The following is a 12,866-nucleotide window of genomic DNA, read 5'->3' as shown; positions in this document are numbered from 1 at the left end:
TTTATTTGCTTGGCTTAAAAGTATTACTTTCTATTACAAACTTTAAAAAGCACTTAAAAGAGAAAGAGCACAGTTGTTTCATCACTTATATACCAGCTATCATTTAGATTCATAGCTTCAGGAGGACAACGTCTTCCCTCCTCAGTCTTCAACTGACGCTGTCTCCAAGTTACACCTACTGAATAGCAGCGTTAAAGAAAAGTTATTACACCTTACCTGGAAGCAAACGGAACAAGTGTCTCATTACATTTGGTAACAGTGAACCACTGCTCAACTGCTCGTATCCCACATTGTATTAAGTGTCCTAATTTTTTATATAACAGTGACAAAAGGTCAGAATGTGAATGCAATTACATCAGTTGTAATAGATTTACACCTTGCAGTATCTTCCAAAGAATTAAAGTGGGGGTTTTAATAGATACAATAAGGATGCATACTAAAAGAATGTTAAATTCCATGCATTTAAGCACAGACAGGTAGAAAAAAACCCACAAACCACAAAACCTGAACCCCCAGCTTTCTAAACATTGGAAATTAAGCATGAAGATATATCACAAACATAATATTACAACTTTAACAGAAAAATAAATAGATTTTGTTAAAGACAAAACAACACTCTTTACTAAACAAAAGCCAAACTCTTACTTCTCAAATCAAGAACACTCCTTCTAACAAGGCCAATAATACTCTCTGTGAACAGGGTAAGACCACAGGAAGGAATATCACTTATTGTTTCTTTATAAGTACAGAACCAAGATTATAAGCGATCAAGCTTAATCCCCAGATCAACACCCATATTCTAAAATAACCAGAAAAAGTATGTTATTAGTATGGTGCCTGAAAACTCTAATGTTCTAAACAGTTTAATGCTATAATCTGTAGTCATGCCCTCAGTACTTGAAGAACCAATTTCTCACGATCTCTAAAGCTAAAATGAACTTGAATTCCATTTTCCGTACTGAAATTAGCTAAAGACTAATAGGGCAGAAACTCTGGGTCAGGAGAGTTTATGTTGCCTAAGGCCACTTTCAAAGAAGTCTTATCGGTTAAATTATTTGTGCGTTCCAATACTTCATTCCCTACAAAGCTGCTTGTTTAAAAATAAATAAATAAATAGACGGTAACCATAATTTTTTTTTACACTAGATTTATGCACAAATTGCTACACTTAACAGCTGTAACACATCTAAATTCTGTATTTCTTGGGATTTTCTCTTAATAAAACTTTAAGTGAAAAAAGCCATTAAACCTTCCCCTTATAAAACAATCACCATTCTCATAAAGGAGAGAAATAAGTCCTCTGTTTATGCAGAAATGGCAGTAACCAAGAGTAAGTTGATCAAGAAAGAAACGTAATGGCCTTCAGAAATACTTAAAATCAAGAACCACTCAACAGAAAGTTAATAAACACAGAAAAAAAAGCCTCTTGTATTCAAAGATACAAATTTCATGTGTAGACTTAAAAATGAGGAAGCCTGACAGCAACAAATTATTTCCTTCACTCAGTTAAGACTAATTATTCCCAAAGATCATATTTAAGGAAAATAATATTTAGAAATTTATCATGAAAGTAGTAACACAAAGAATCAAATTAACACTGATATGAGTGTAAAAAAACCCTGTCTGTAACACCCCTCCCCCCCATTTTAAAGAACAGGATATTTCTGAATTAAAAAGGAAGACACACCATTAATGAAGTCTGCTTATACCAATAGAGGAAGCTCCTGTGCAACACTGCCTTATTATTACAAACCTTAAACAGCTCTTACTAAAGGTTATTCCTTAATTCAACATAGAACACCTGCCACCACTGGAGTATCTAATTCAACTGTTTAAAAAATTAAACTATAGTTATTGACTAATTAGGTCCGATGGCATAGTCACTAAATATAGGGCATTTCTGTTAGAACCACCAAGTCCACTTGCAGTTGTGCAGGCTGACAAAATTACCAGTATTTCAGATGATTTTCACCATCCAATTTCTGGTTATGATGATCCTGTCCACCCTGCTGGGTCAGCTGTTGGCATGGGTGCTCCTTATCCACAGAGAGCTTAAACAGCTTAACAAGTTTGAACAGAGTTACCTTTGCTAACTTGGCTAACCTGAACTGAAATGGTTTAGAAGAACAAACCTGAGCAGGCAAAAATCTCTGGTAGGGGTGGAATGAGGGGCTCCACCAAAAGACAACATGTATCATCTTAATCTTGTTCCAGTAATGTGGCTGAACAGTTCTCTCCCCTCAACGGAAAATGTACTTCAAATGTGGAATAAATTTCATGAGCTTCAGTAAGCCAAAAAAAAAAAATCCTTAAAACACAGGCTGAAATATTTTTAAATATATTTTCCCAATATCCTTCTACGTAATGTAATGAAAAAGCTCTTACTGAACATTTCTTTTCATGAACACATCAAAACTAGGTAACAGTCAATTTAAAAACTCATGAGCCTAAAAATACTTCAAGCCATAATTTCTCTCCTACAGAATAATTTTATTTGTATACTAGACATTTTTGGTCTTCAGCAGCATAACAGAAAATAGACTTGCTTTAGTCATTCCTTCTGATACGTAAGACGTTTCCGTCATTTAACAGTCATCACGTAATTTATTAGGGTACATATGTTTCAAAACACTTTGGTTAGATCCACTTACTAACACTAAAACACACAATGTATTTAATCATGAATAAATCAGTAAAAAAAGGCTGAAAAATCTATGCAATGACACTCTTTCCTCAAAGATACATTTCTTGAACAGCATTAAAAATATTTTTGCAAAAAAATATACTACAAAGTTTTATTAGAATCCTGTTGGAAAACTACTGATCATCTGATGAAAACAAGATCTTCTGATCAGATATAATTACTATAGCCCAGGTTTCTCTTTTTCTCTTGCCTTATTTTCATTCTTTCTTTTCTGGCATCAGATCATAGTTCATTTCTTCCCCAGATCATTTCACTACCTGCTTTCCTTCTCTTCCTGAATTCTCTATTTTTTTTCTATCCTCCATGTATCACTAAACCACTTCTCATCTCAGCTTCCACTTTACCAGTCAAAAATGCTCTGTATACCATCCTTCCTTAATATATATTTTCTTCTCTTGACCATGTTCCTCAGCCAGCCAGCATAAGGCTTGGCTTAGGCTTTCAAAAGCCTACCTACAGATGCCAAGAACCCACAGACAGATCAAAGAGATGCTATGGAATTCTATCGTTTGGACTACCTTCTGGCCCCATTACTGCCTCAAATATTTGAGAAACAGTAGATTTAGAACTGCGCCTATGTTCAAGAGCCTCCAGTCAACTATCAATCTGGTTTAGTCTGCAGAAAAGGAAAGAGAATGGTATGTAAGTACCTTCTAGTGTTCTATCCACCCTCCATTTCAGATTTCTAGTTTGTCTCCTTATTGCCCACCTTTGCTCCTGCTCAGAACTTTCTCAGGGCAGAGAAAGAGAAAGATGAACTATTGGCTGAAGTAGGTTGTTACCGCCTGCATTTCACCCTTTCCCAGGGATTCCACCTTTCTGTTTTCCCAGCTCTGTGCGACCAGTTTTTAAAATCAGGCATATTTTACAGGACCTGGTAAAAGAGCAGTCAAATGGTTAAACTGGCAGAACAGAGGAAGGGTGGAACATCTGGCAGAGGAAGAAGGGAGTCATTAACCACTCAACTTGGACCTACAGAAGCCAGAACAGTTTGCCTCACCATGCTGATCTGATTCCAGAAGAAATCACCAATTACACCACATTATTCACAGAAGCAAAGAAAGTTGGTTGAAATTGTCTACAGATGTAGAGTGAATTATTTAAAGCTTGATTCACACTGGAAGGTTGGTAATTCCTATAACCATAAAGAGGGTTTACATTTTGCAGAAACCGATAGCATTTGCTCAGTAAACCCTTTATCTTACATCAAGTGGAAGTACGAGTGCTGCTGTATTATTTGACATTAACGTAAAGAAGCAGTACTGTAAATAACCCATACAAATTCAGAAATAATAAAGACTGTATAATAAAGTAGTTACCTTCTCTTGAATTAAGTATTTACTAGGAACACAGTAAGTATACCCTCATAAACCGGATATTAAAATCCTTCTGCTGTACAGAAACTCCAAATGAAATTACAGTGTGTAATACATTAACTAGAAAATGGTGAGGTTTTCAGTCATTCCTGTAACTTCACACACAGTTGTGTGATGATGTGATCATTCTCAGTATTTACCTAAACCATATAAGCCAAACTACAGAAACACTGGAAATTTCTGAAGAAATAACACCAATTCCAAACGACCTGTTAACTGATCAACTTTCCTTTTGGAACAATTCCTCAGTATTCAGTGATAGCAAGTATTACTAGCACTTCCACTGCTTGCAAACGGTATTTAAGTTTTGGATTTCTTACCTGAAAAAAAAAAACTTACTTCAGGGTTTGCAAAAATACATTGATCAGTATGAGTTCATTTACTCCTCCGGAGTACAAGCATTAAATTCTGCAATTTTAACCAAAAAAACCCCACTTTGTAATAGCAAAAAACTTAAAAATGAGAACCGACATGCAAACACAGAGCTTCATTGTCAATTTTGCATTCAATTTCATAGCAAATGCTGCTGCAGTGACCCTACATCAATGACAGTCTGAATTTATCTATTTTCACAATTTTCTTACTAGGAGTGTACATAAATTTATTTCCTTCTGTCGGATGCGAAGCAAGCACAAGTATAACTATGAGAGGAAAATGTGCGAACAAGCATACTGCCATCCAAAAAAATTGATTTGAATTAATGGAAAATCTGACACATCACTACTAAATGGTGTCAAGAGCTGATTAAAAAAGACTTTTAAAATTATTTCCTAATTCACACGGTTTACAAGTCTTTAACAAAAACCTTATAAATATACTAAGTATATTTGTAGAGAGTATGGCTGTACAAAGAGCACAACTTCCATATTGAAAATTATTAGCAAAACATTAAGGCATTTCTTTTGGTTACGTGTCTTGAGTTGTATTTTCTATGGAAAGAGATTTTTAAGATATTTTTTTAGAGAGAAAATCCTGAAAAATAACCTACCAAGTAACATGTTATCATAATGAAAAAACAAACGCTCCAAAATAGTTAACAGATTTATTAGTCCATTCAAAACCTCCTAAAATAATACACAAATGGTACAATTCAGACCAACCATAATGAACATAAAGATCCCATTAATTTCTATATAGTAATCTCAGCATATTCAGCAAGCTCCATTTTCAAAATACACACATTCCGAGGCCCTCGTCTGCCTGATTACCACCAAAGAAAGATTATAAAAGCACAAACACGCTCCTTTGCTTTCACACTTCCAAAGTTATTTACATACAAGAATAAAAGGTGCTGAGATGGCTAATTCACAACATACAAAAATATTGGTAACACACACAACTTATGCAGTGTTTTAAAACAAAAAATGAGATTAACAGTGACATCGCATGTTCTCTCAGATAACATTTAAGTATAAACACTTACAATCTACACTGAATACCCACCAATCTAAAAGATCACACAAAATTGACTGCATCTGTAACACTGTGCTGCAAGAAGGAATACATCCACCACAATGACATTCATACACAGATTTCTTTGCTTATGTTAAGTCACAACTATTACTTTCCTAAAGCTTTACTAACATGGGGTTCTAAATCCTGAAAAGCTTTAAGCATGTGTTCAACTTTGTGCAACCCATTTAGTCTCATAAACACATGCTTAAAGCTTTGCTGGATCACAACTTTACCAGACAACACATTTTCATTTTTAAAAAAGGGGAACAAAACTAAGGATTGTGCCACCAATGTAATTAGACAGAATGTCAGTAGCTGGAATTCTATGTCTCTGTAATTTTTTTTGTATAGGAAATATTGAGAAACTTGTCACTTCATGAGACATAACCATTTATGGGTATTAATTGGACTTTACTGGAATACACTAACAATTTGAACTCTATTTTAACAGCTTCTCTACTGAATTTTTATGAGCTACCTCTCTTACATTTATAATAAAGAATAACTGGCAAACTAATTTTGATGTCTCTAGAGTTTTTAATCAATTTTTCAGCAACTGTTCCCTAGCCTTCCAGCAGACTTCTAACATTAGAAACAAAATGTGGAAATAAAAATACAATTGTCCATCCTTTTCAGGGATACAAATTAGGTCTAATTATCTTGTAAATTCACAGTTTGAGAAGGGTAGAAAACCAGGGGGTTTTGTCTTTTTGTCTTTAATTCTAGTGTTTTGTGCCATTTGTGTTTCACTAGTCGGTGTGAAGATCAAAAATGAGCTTAACTATGACTTCTCTCTCTTTGTTGCTTTTGGCATCGTGCCCAGGTTTAAGCCAGTTTTCAAACATTTAATTAATGGCTTTAGCCAAGTACCCAAATATGAAATCTTAAAATACTGTCTACTGAGTCAACGATCACAGAGATTCAGTTTATTGCACAAGTGCAAAACTGCTATATTAACATCTGGATTTAATAACAGTAATCTGAACACTATTTAATAAATTCTGTAACGTGCACTTGCTTTGGAGTTTCAGGATATGGAAGATTTTTGTGGCTGTGGCTTCAACAGAGCCTCAGCAACACTGAAGAGTAGTTTTACAGCAGCTGTCAATCTACAGCTTGATGCTCTGTCTCGGTTATTCTGAAAATAAAAAATCCCTCCCACCCCCCCAATAAAGCCCTTTTTCCCATACAAAAGATGGGGAGGGAGGGGGCAGGATCAGAATGTTCAGCAATTCGGTACCAGCTGGACATCAGAGGCACAATCCACAGAAGAAGAGTTTGAAAAAGCTTTATTCCATAATTAATATTATGCAATTTAGGCTCTTGAACTTCAGGTGATAAAAATGCTTAAGAAACAATGCCAGGAATACTGGTTCACTACGCTCAATGCAGCACAGAATAATTTCATTTAAAGAAGCAAACATGAAACATTCATGGTTGTCAAGTGCAAATAGACTTAATTTCAGTTGTTGATCTCTTTTTTAGGCGTGCTGCTAAAAAAGTAGCAGAGATATTCACAGTAAGGAACAAAGATTGGGGATTTTCTAAACCAGGACATGAAGTGAACTCGTTTGCCAAGTCTAATCAAACCTGCTCTTCTTCATGTAGCCTGAATGCAACCCTAAAACACACCTTACCTTCAGGTTAAAAGAAGCTCCCCTATCTTTAAGTGTTTCTAGTTGCTAATTTTTTGCCTAACACTACAGTTCTAGGGTTTGCTGGAATACATCAATGCTCCAGATACATACCACCTTCTGTGTATATCCAGAAAGTTTTGTACGTCTTGCTGTTCTTCCATTCTCTGGAGGAGTTCTTAGCCATGAAAGTTGTGTGCAGTGTCTGGCTTTTTCTGTAGAGGTGGAGCCAACGCTCTGTTTCATCTTAGAGGGGCCTCAGTAGAAATTATCACGGAGGCTTTAAGCTTGATGCTCTGTCTCGGTTATTCTGAAAATAAAAAATCCCTCCCACCCCCCCAATAAAGCCCTTTTTCCCATACAAAAGATGGGGAGGGAGGGGGCAGGATCAGAATGTTCAGCAATTCGGTACCAGCTGGACATCAGAGGCACACATTTCCAAAACTGAGAATGTTTTAGTTGACGTAACCTAAGTTCCTTATTTTACTAAGCTGCTCGAGTCCTTCCTAGCACCTATTGAAATAGAATTCTATCAGCAACCATTAAACATTCTTAGTTACTCCCTTCGAGAAAGAAGTTTCCTCGTCTCATCTATAACTGGATTTATTTAATCAAAAAACGCGCTGGGTCTGGTGGTACTTTGGAAGCGCTGTGCTGTTAAGTGCTCTGGCGCTATGCTGGTACTAGCCTGAGTCACTGCAGAATAATTGTTAAAAATAAACAAAATACTATACAGGCCAAAGTTTTACCTACCAATATCAAAACTATTAACATTTAGAAAAAGTCTAACGTAATCTGTGAAGGCTTGCAAGCGTGACAGTCCTTTAAAAAAGAGAAAATATTATTTAATCAACATAAGAATATTTAAATCAAAATTCCAAGGGGTGATTAAAAAACACTCGTATCAAATGGCAAAGCAAAAACATCACAATAACTTGCTCCTAGCTTATGTAACACAGGTACTACATATCCTCACATCCCTGTTTGTATGAAAATGTATCTCTTGGAAAACCTTCCATTTTAACAGGATTATAAAACCAGCACAATTTAAAGCGATACAATGCTCATTAAAAAATAGCAGCTTTATAAAAAAACCTGTATTTATAAAGTTTTAATTGTTTTAAGATACAGCACTTACCTTGTATTTCTAGCCTCCTTCTATAGTGTCTGTTTCAGCACATTTCTGGTCAATTGGAAAGTAAAGATAGGAAAAACAAAAAATCACAGAAATGTCACAAGGGTTCTTTATTTTAAAAGTAACATATTCTATTCCACCTAAGAAATTAAAACGTTAAGAATACAAGTTGCTCTTTCTCAGTTTTTGCAGTTTTGTGATGTTAATGTATCTTATCAGGTTAAAAATCCTTAGAGTAAATTCATTTCAATATGCTCTAAGCTCATTTTTAGCACCTTTCATATCACTACTCAAATTCTAACACACTAATTATTTGTCTTTCCAGTTACCTCTGGCAAGAATAATAGTGCTAGAGGTCCATCACCCACTCCTTTTAACTCAACTACAATATATAAGACCAGGCCTAGCTCCTTCAAGCCCAGCTTGCATAATTCCTTAGAACTGGAATGTCTTCACACTTGGAAGTTTAAGTGCCAATTATATATATGCACTATACTTCATTTAATAACAGAAATATGTTTTAGTTTTCTATAGATTCCAATACGAAGGAACCTTTTTAAAGAAAAAGAAAAGGAAACCGTTCACAACCACATTTCGGCTTTTTGCTATGACAACAACTCAAACGTATTTGTTCCGTCATCAACATTTCATTTATTAGTATATTTTAGAGTATGTGTGTATACATATGCATATACAGACACACGATTATGTCAATGGAAACCTACTGCATATTAAATTTAGAAAAGTTTAAAAAAAAAAAATCACAGTTCTCTTTAAGGGTGGCATTTATTAACTGCCGTTTCATACAACATTAATGAGGTTTTCCAGTTTTGGCTCTGAACCCATAGGTATCGCCTAAAAGGTCCCATACATTGCTCAGCCACACAATGTTGCTTTTGTTCTGAGAGATGAATCCTAACAGATAGAGTTTTTCTTCTTTTAAAGGTTTGCATGCTGAAGCTGATGTTATGGTTTCTATACATATCAGTGAAAGAGGTTAAAAATTAAACATGTAAAAAACCAAACCAAAACACACAAGAGGAAGAGGTTAACAAGACGGAAACACCAAAAACGCCTAAAAAAGGAAATGGCCTACAATAAAAGGTATTCCCTCTTCCTTCCAATAATTAATCAGTAATCTAAACGCTGTTTAAAAAACCCCCAAAACCCAAAGCCACAACTAAGTATATTACCTATCAAATATCATATTAATTCATAATTTCATCAATTATCTAATTTAATTTCTAAGCTAACAAGCAAGGGCTCCAATTTATTGAACATTTTATGCATATAAACACTAAATTTGGCTGAATATGTGTATTAACCTCCACCTTTAAAGATTTTTTTTAATAACTCATTCAACAGAATCCCACAAATTAAAAATGGTAAATATTAAGGTGATTTTCATGTTACTATATGACTGCTCCTGAAAATTCACCTGTATCATTAAGTCCAGTTTCCTGCATTTCTCCAAATACAGCTAAATTGTGAAAGTTGTTCTGCACTTCCAATAATGTACTAAGGATTTTCAGCTTCCAGATGTTTTTATTTTCTTAATAACTGGTGTGATTAGCAGACAGCACTCTGTCAAGTTTTAAATGCAAGTTATACCACAAAATCATAATTTGCCCTAACTAACTGCACAGGAAAGAAAACTTCAGGAAGGAACTAGATAAAACGTCAAACATTAAGAAAATAATCTTATGAAATGCCAGCTGTGCTTTTGTTGAGAGCTTTAAAACACCAATTAATTCAAAACCTGGGCATTTTTCCATCATAAAGGGAAAGATGCAGTGTGAGGAAAAAGCGTAATCACCTTTCCATAAACACAAACTTTATAACATGCTGTACTCACAGGACAGTCTAAGCTGTTGTTTTTTTTTCTTAAAAGCTGATTGATGTTAGTCTAAATCTTTTAGACATACTGACAGCAAAGTTATGAAATTTCACAGTGCTGTTTGTGAAATATGCATGAAAAGATAAGTTTCTGGTATTTACTTCGTGATTAAACAAATTATTCACCTTATTTTAAATCCTGTAGTTTTTTATTTCAGCTATATTGCCTGCTGCAGCCATGAAGTCCTAGTATTCTCTCTCTCTTATGCACTGAGATAGCATACCAGCAATTTTCTCCACTGCATACTTAGAAACCAATACAAAACCCACGTAAACGGAATAAAGACAAATGTATTTGCTGGCACAAAGGAAAGGCACTGCAGCACAGCTCTCTACCTTGCTCCTTCCATTCCGAAGAGCGACACTCTCACAAGCGTTAACCGATTTACCTGCATCCGAGATACAGATCTGTGCATAGCATTGCTGCAGATACACTTGTTATTTCACGTACAAAGCCGATTTACCAAGTGCCATCTAAAATCTATGTATTTTACAAATAACAAACGAAACCCTGGTCTAAGCGCAGCTGCTCTTTTAACAGGTAAGTGAACCTACGCTGTAGTTGCACAATTTAGGTGATCAAGGCCAGAGGTCTCAACTTCATTGCTTTGAACAAGGAAAAGCTTTCGTTTCAGTACACGTATTTTTGAAGCCAGGCCCTGCAGTTATGCCTTTCTACCCCCAGGCCCCGTACCTCACCCAGGAGTTTGTGTGCCTTACTAAAAAAAAAAAAAAAAAATAGTTAAAAAAAAAAAATCCGTGACTGCAGTGCAACACAAGGAAAACCGATCAGCGCAAGCACGGCATAAGTCGAGCTCGGCAGAGCTCCAGGGGAGACGCATCCCAGAGCACGATGCGAGAGGTGCCGGCACCAGCACCCCGCTCCGGGCTGCCTCCACCTGCGCGGCCCAGCGGGGCGGGGGACCCCCACAGAGAGGCCCGGCAGGGCTGAGGGGACGCCGCCGCCGCCGCCGCCACCACCACCACGTCCGCAGGAGCCGACTCTGCGGGGATCCTGCCCGCCCTCGGCAGGGAGGGGGAGAGAGGCCGCCGCTCCCGGCCCCCACCAGCGCGGCGGGCGGGCGGGCGCCCCTGCCGGCTCGGGGCCAGGGAGGCGAGGCGCACTCCCACACGCCTCAAACTCCTTAAGATGGCTCTGCCTGGCGCGAGCGGGCGGCCACCCGCGGGCGGGGCCGTGCAGCAGCCTACCTAGGGGCCAGACGGCAGCAGCTGGCTCGCGGCAGCCGCTCGCCGCCCTCCGTCCCGTCCCGTCCCGTCCCGTCCCCTCCCCGGCGGCGGCCGGCCCGACCCCGCGGGCGCGGCACCGCTGCCACCCCGCCGCGCGCCGGGGGCGAGCCACCGCCCCGCCCGTCACGTGACGCGCGCTCCCCCGCGGACCCCGCGTGGAGGAGCCCGGCCGAGCGGCGGCACCGTCCGCCCCCCGCTCGCTCGCTCACCCTCGCTCGCCGCCGCGGCGGACATGTCCTCTCGCGAGCTGTGCGGCCGAGACCGCCCTCGGGCGCGCGCCCCAGCGGTTGGCCCGCGGGCGGGGGCGGGGAGGCCGCGCGCGCTGGCGCTCTGCGGCCGCCTCACACACGTGGGAGGCGGGGGGTGAGGAGGCGGGAAGGGGGCGGGGGGCGGGACGGGACGGGGCGGCTGCATCCGGGTACTTGCGCCCCTCCGCGTCCCCTCACGGAGGGGCAGCTGTGGGGGCGGGCGGGTGCTCGCGGCCCCTCGCTCCGCTGCCTGTCCCGGTTGTCCTCCAGGTGCTGGGGGGGGGGCTGCTCCGAAAATGTTATCGGGGGTTCCCTCCCCCAGGACCTGAGGTAAATCACCCCCCTCCCTCGCCGTGGCCCCTCGCCCTGTGCCCCTCGGCCGAGGCGGCGCCCCGCGGGGGCTGTGACCACCGCCCGTTTTCAGGTACCTCCTCGCTCTGGACGCACCTGGCTGGTGGCGGGAGGGTCGCGCGGGACTAACCCCGTGCCCCGTGGCTTGGCGCGGGGGTGGCAGGGCCCGGCCGAGGGGCCCGGGGCTAGGCGGGAATTCTGCAGCGCTGAGGCGAGGCTGGGGTGAGTAGAGCACACTTCCCCGGCGCGGCCTGGGGCTGGTCACACAGAGCTTTCCTCCAGGTGCTGCAGTCGCATGAATTTGAAATTCGAAGCAAAACTCACGGAACGGCTTCAAACTTCGGCTGTGCAAACACACGTAAACAAGATGGGACTCATAACTCGTGTATTTTCCCTTCAGGCTTAGCAATAAATGTCTGAGGTGACTGAACTTGATCAAACATCAAACCAATCAGGAGGGAAAAAAAGCATTTCTTAGAAGAGGTTTTAGAAACCTGATGACATACGCTTGACAACGTGCAATAGAAAAAATACGCATTTATTCTGCAAGCAGAATATGAGCATGCATGCACATAATAGTTTGTTGCATGTATTGTGCAACATTGTGCTCACAGCAGTGAATATCTTACTAACAAATGGACTTTTACTAACACCGAGCTAGTACTATTCCATAAGTACACTGCGTCAGGCCCATAATTATGCAACTCTGCTTTTATTTTTTATTTTTTTAGCTCACAGATTAGGACCTGAGCTGCCACTCAGTGCAATGGTCTAATACAGCTTTTTTATTATTTGCAATTTGCTAGTGTCCAGGAGCTT

General features: G+C 39.8%; 1 protein-coding gene and 1 long non-coding RNA gene across 4 annotated transcripts in view; one reads left to right on the top strand and one right to left on the bottom strand.

Moving 5' to 3' along the window:
* The window catches only part of MRTFB (myocardin related transcription factor B), an 86,657-nt gene extending 74,937 nt beyond the window's left edge, over positions 1 to 11,720 (bottom strand). Inside the window, exons 1-2 of one of the 2 annotated variants that reach the window (XM_076351521.1) lie at positions 11,658 to 11,719; positions 8,308 to 8,352 (exon numbers count right to left, since the gene is read on the bottom strand). The gene's annotated coding sequence lies outside the window, so the exon portion shown is untranslated. Of the gene's footprint in view, positions 1 to 8,307; positions 8,353 to 11,657 lie in introns of both variants that reach the window. The other variant, XM_076351522.1, reaches the window with a different exon arrangement.
* Positions 11,721 to 11,914: 194 nt separating this feature from the next.
* Positions 11,915 to 12,866, top strand: part of LOC143166393 (uncharacterized) — a 35,091-nt gene continuing 34,139 nt past the window's right edge. The window contains exon 1 of one of the 2 annotated variants that reach the window (XR_012996396.1): positions 11,915 to 12,026. This is a non-coding gene — a long non-coding RNA (uncharacterized LOC143166393). Of the gene's footprint in view, positions 12,121 to 12,866 lie in introns of both variants that reach the window. The other variant, XR_012996395.1, reaches the window with a different exon arrangement.

Source organism: Aptenodytes patagonicus, chromosome 13 (genome assembly GCF_965638725.1).
Source record: "Aptenodytes patagonicus chromosome 13, bAptPat1.pri.cur, whole genome shotgun sequence".
NCBI classification, from domain to species: domain Eukaryota; kingdom Metazoa; phylum Chordata; class Aves; order Sphenisciformes; family Spheniscidae; genus Aptenodytes; species Aptenodytes patagonicus.
The sequence above is the reverse complement of the archived record's forward strand: the minus strand, read 5'-3'. Positions and strand labels throughout refer to the sequence as shown.